The sequence below is a fragment of the Festucalex cinctus genome, chromosome 1 (assembly GCF_051991245.1).
Source record: "Festucalex cinctus isolate MCC-2025b chromosome 1, RoL_Fcin_1.0, whole genome shotgun sequence".
NCBI classification, from domain to species: Eukaryota; Metazoa; Chordata; class Actinopteri; order Syngnathiformes; family Syngnathidae; genus Festucalex; species Festucalex cinctus.
The window spans coordinates 50,958,651-50,964,471 of record NC_135411.1 but is presented as its reverse complement, the minus strand read 5'-3'; positions in this window follow the sequence as shown (position 1 = coordinate 50,964,471).

Sequence of the window (5,821 nt, the reverse complement as noted above, 5' to 3'; positions counted from 1 at the left end):
GCCTCGAATTTTTAATTTTTTAATAAACTTGTACATGGAGCGACTACTGTACAAAACTTTAGCAAAACAATGGAACTATACTTCCCTCTAGTGGCCAGTGTGATAATTACAACATCAAAATGTCATTTTGGTTCTGAAAGACGCTTCCGCAAGTACAAGAACGGCTACAGTCACTTGCTCTTTAGGGATGGAAAATGACGTCAATAAGATACATTGGAGAGTTGTCGTTGTCATTATTGCACAATATGTTGCCGATAAATCTTGTGTAATAATTAAAGAAATACATTCATACAAACTAAAATCAAACAAAACATTAGAAAAATAAAAACAAACCTGGTCTAAACTAATTAACACTAATCTAACTAAAAATATATATATTAAAACGAAATAAAAACTAACACTGCATGACGAAAAATCTGAGGTCACCTGCTTTAGTAGCATAAGACAAAATATAGATTCAAATTTAAGATGAACATGCAGAAGATATTGTGGGTCAAGTTTTGCAAATATCACCACAACAAATGGTAAATGGCCAGCTTTTTATATAGCTCTTTAACTACACCATATGGTGCCCAAAGCGCTTTACAATTTAAGCCTCACATTCACCCATTCACGCACACACTATGATACACCAGTGGACGGCTGCTGCCATGCAAAGCTCTGCCTGGTCCACTGGGAGCAAATCAGGGTGCAGTGTCTTGCTCAAGGACACTTCGACATGGTCACCAGGGGTGAGGATCGAACCCACAACCTCATGTACACTGTTTAGATGAGTATAGTACTGAAGCCTGATTTGCATATTACAGTATTCTTTTCAGTCATTCCCTACTTGCATCTAAAGTAAATCAGACTCCTGAGTAACAACCAAAATGTTTTTTTTTCTTTCTTTTTTTAATGTACCACAAGAGGCTTTAGAGTTGATAATCTCATCTCCAAGGACGTGCAGCAGAAATGATGATGAATTTTGGGAGTAAATACTTTGATTAACAGTGTCTCAGTGCTTCACAGCCTTGTGTGTAAGTTCCATCAAAGCCATTGTCTCGAACTTTCCATAATTAATTAATTAAATAACTCATTAATTGCGAGAACGCTGGGGAAGTTCTATGCATACATCTACAGCTTCCTCTTCATGCTGATCACCTACTGCATCCTTGCACTCATCATCTTGATTGTCAGTATAATATGTGGTGATGACTTGATTATTGCTGCAAGCAATGAAATGTGTTGATGAAAGTGAAAGGAATAATGATTGATGAGAGAAATTCAAGATGAAAGATTTGGGAAAACTGAAACGCTACGTATGAATTGATTTTGATCAAAGTGACAATGGTATAAAAGTCAAGACACAAAGAAAGTACCGGTATGTTGAAAAATTACATGAACGGTTCAGTATGTAGGATTCTGCTATAAACCATGAATGGCACCATTTGAACAGAAATAAATTGACACTAGTGAGAACAGACATCTCAGGATATACAGAGCGGCTGTGGGTAGCTTAAAGGCAAGTCAGAAGAGGAAAATTGCAGTTTTCTTCTACTGTGGATTGAGAGAGCTTGAAATTAGCAACACATGGGTGCTAACAGTTGACGAGCGGAAGACGCTAAAAACCTACTACGACAAATTCACCACGAAAGCGAACTCCATATCCGCCAGCTACAAATTCCATGAAAAAGTGCAAGGAAGTGGCGAGTCATTTGAATAATTTTTGACCGATCTGAAGTTATAAGTCAAAGACTGTGGCTATGCTAATAGGAACAAAATTGTGAGAAACCGCATTGTGTTTGCCACCAACTCATCTAGATTTCATGAGAAGCTGCTCAGCCAAGGCACAGACCTAACATTGGGAAAAGCAATAGACTTAGCACGTTCTCATGAGCTGGCACAAGCACAGATGAAAACTCGGGCTAAGGATTGCCAAGTACATGCAGTGCACCATAAAATGGGACAGTGAGAGGCCAAGAAAAGTGCTAGTAAGCCATCTCATGGGGAGAAAAAAAAAAAAAAAGAGCCAAGAGAAAGCCTGTGGCACTCATGGAGGCGGCCATGGCAAAACAGAAGAATGCCCTGCGAAAGGAAAGCAATGTTTAAAATGCAAAAAAGTACAACCACTATGCGAGAGTATGCAAAACTAGCCCACACACAAAACAAAGCAAAATCCAGGGACGTGCACGTTGTTGACGAGGCTAATGAGGACTATGATTTTGAAGGCTATAATTGCGAACTTTTTGTGGACACTATTACTGCAGAAGAGGAAGATGAAAGTGAGGAAAGTGCATATGCAGATATCGAACTGGGCCCACTGAACCAACAGCTGAGATTTAAATTGGATACTGTAGTCCAAGCCAGTATCATCCCAGAAACTGTCTTTGCCACAATATCAAACTAGACACAGCTAAAATCCCCTGATCGTAGACTGACAGGCTACGGGGGACATTCATTCACTGTGAAAGGCTACTGTTTCATTTAAAGTAGACACAAAGACAGATCAAGCACCCAAAAGTTCTATGTGGTGAAGTGTGCAGGTCCACTTATTTGGGGTTTCAAATCATGTAAAGCACTTGGGCTTATTAAAGTTGTCTATTCAGGCAACAGTGTTAAAGAAAGTAATAGCCAGAAGACATAAGTGAATATGCAGATGTGTTCAAAGGCATTGGCACATTTCCAGGGGAATGTAACTTCACCACTGATCCAGAGGTGACGCCAGTAGTCTGTCCAAAATGCAGAGTACCGTTTGCCCTGAAAGATCAATTAAAGAAAGAACTGGACAACATGGAAAAGGAAGGCGTAATCTGTAAAGTGACAGAGTCTACAAAGTGGGTCAATGCTCTTGTAGCTAGTGAAAAACCAAAGACAGGCAAGCTCAGCGTTTGCCTAGACCCAAGACCCCTGAAGAAGGCTATAATGAGGCCACAATATCCATTACCCACACTTCAGGATGTAACATCCAAGTTGGCAGGAGCTACATTTTTTAGTGTCCTGGGGCCTCTTGATGTACAAAGGGTGCGTACGCATAAAAACGTGGCGTATGCACCTTTCCACTCTGACGTTCAGATGTATCAAGAATGGGGGTTATGGTGGGTTTGGTTGTGTGCACGCGCAGGTTTGCCCATCACAAATTGATCAATGACAAACTGATGCCCCTTAACCCTTGTCATTGGCATTCAACATGCCCTCCATCTATCAGTGGCGGACATGCGAAATATAGTCACTGTGGGGCGTACCGGGGTAGGGGGGCTTCTAAGTTTGAACCTTCACGATTACAAACAGATCGATGCTCCTTAAACAGGCCATTCATCCGGTATCAGCGGAGTCCCCATTCCGGCTTCGCGCCGGATTCAAGTCCCCGTTCCGGCTCCGCGCCGGCTTCAAGCCCCAGTCCCGGCTCAAGTCACCTCGTCACGGCCAATTGCCGTTGTTTCAAGTCTCCTCGTCGCAGCAGAGTTGCCGGCGTCCCCAGTGTCTTCGTCTCTGCCCCAGTCAAAGTCTCAAGTGTCATCGTCTCTGCCCCAGCCAAAGTCCCAAGTGTCATCGTCTCTGCCCCAGCCAAAGTCCCAAGCGTCATCGTCTCCGCCGCCAAAATCCCAAGCTTCATTGTCTTTTTTTGCTGCCACCATCTCTAGGCCTGGGACCGGCTTCGGGCAGCTTGGGCATGGCGAAAGTTCCGGGACCCAGCACCACGCGGCGCAAAAGCCCACCGTAGGGACCGGCCCTTGGTGGAGCTTCCCCAGTTGATGCCCCCTGAGCCAGCAATTATGCCACCTCCTGGGCTGCCCCCCGATGTGAATTTCATGACTTTTTGTGAGGCTGTTTTTCTCCCGGCGGCACGGTGGACGAGTGGTTAGCACGTCCGCCTCCCAGTTCTGAGGACTCCGGTTCGAGTCCAGGCTCCGGCCTTCCTGGGTGGAGTTTGTATGTTCTCCCCGTGCCTGCGTGGGTCTTCTCCGGGTACTCCGGTCTCCTCCCACATTCCAAAGACATGCATGGCAGGTTAATTGGGTGCTCCGAATTGTCCCTAGGTGTGCTTGTGAGTGTAGATGGTTGTTCGTCTCTGTGTGCCCTGCGATTGGCTGGCAACCAGTCCAGGGTGTCCCCTGCCTACTGCCCAGAGTCAGCTGAGATAGGCGCCAGCGGTCAAGAAAATGGATGGATGGATGGATGTGTTTCTCCCCCTGGTGGACTCTTATTCGAGCCCTGGTTGAGGGCTGTGTTTCGCTCCCGTTCCCGTCCTCCCCGTTTTGGCTAGTTTTTTGGTTGTAGGGTCATCTGAGAGCCGTCCCTTAGTGGGGGGGGGGGGGGGGGGGTTACTTTTCTGAAGGTTAACTTTGTCCACCTGCGTGTCTTCCCTTCCAGGTGTGTGTTGCTGATTGGTTGCCCCTGCCTGCTGTGTCTCCGAGGTGTGTTCTGTTAGTGTCTCATTAGTGTTGGTATAAGGGAGTGGTGTTTGTTTCACACGGGTGTGGGAGCATTGTATGTTGTTGCAGTGTTGTGGGTTTCCTTGCCCTGTCGAAGTGTGCCAATTAGTCTTTCAATGTCACAGTGTGCTGCAAGTTTCTCTACGTCAGGTTTAGTTGTCTCGACCTCCACCCCAGTCTTGCCGCCAAGTCATCCACGCCAAGCCATCCACGCCAAGTCAACTTCAAGCCATCCACGCCAAGTCAACTTCAAGCCATCCACGCCAAGTCAACTTCAAGCCATCCACGCCAAGTTAACTTCAAGTCATCCACGCCAAGTTAACTTCAAGTCATCCATGCCTCACCACGCCAAGTCTTCCCGTTATGCCATGTCTCCACGCCCTTCCAAGTCTTCACGCCATACCAAGTCTGCCCACCTTCTTCCTGCCAAGTCTGCTCCCGATCACGTCATGCCAGTCCAATTTAAGTTTGGTTAATAAAGTCATTCTCATTCTTGTCATTCCTCTCCATGCCTGGTTTCTACGCTTTTGGGTCCACCCATCACACCCCCAGCGTGACAGATTACTGCAAAGCTCTCCTTTCTGGTCTTCTGAAAGGAACAGTTGGCAAATTACAGCTACTGCAGAACTAAGCAGCCTGTCTACTAACAGGGACCAGAAAGAGAGAGCACATTACACCGGTTTTAGAGACTCTGCATTGGCTGTGTGTTTCAGGAATGACTTTAAGGTTCTTTTATTAATTTATATATATCTCTTTATATATATCTTTAAAAAAAAAAACTTCATGGTCTTGGCCTCTCTTATCGTTCAGATCTTCTTTTACCATATCAACCCTTACGAACCCTCGTCCGGCACTGGCCTTTTTAACAATACCCAAATCCAACACTAATATCCACGGCGAGGCATCGTTCCAACTTTATGGCCCTCGTCGGTGGAATGGCCTGCCGGAAAGCGTCACGGCCACAGAGAATGTTTATTCTTAAAGGTAGCCTCAAGACCCACTTTTTTAATTTGAGCTTTTAATTGATTACTTCTTGTTTATCTACTATTTTGTTTTACTTTTTAAATCTGTATATCATTTTATTGTCACCTATTCTATATAACATTTTATTTTTAGCCTTGTATACTTTTTTTAATCCATTATTTATTTTTACTCTCTTCTATTTTATTGTTATAGCTTGCTGTTATGTTTTATATAAATAGTAAAAAGGCAAAGGCGAAAACATATTGACATAACATATCACTTTACTTCCACAGTCAGACATGCAGGTTGTCCTCCGTCATTATTGCAGAACAGTCGGTTGTTGATCCTAAAACTAGTCGGACGCAATACGACTGCTGCCCAGTATACTACCACTCTGCCAACAGTTTACCTATATGCCAACTCTGGTAAATTGTTTTCTCCCGTCA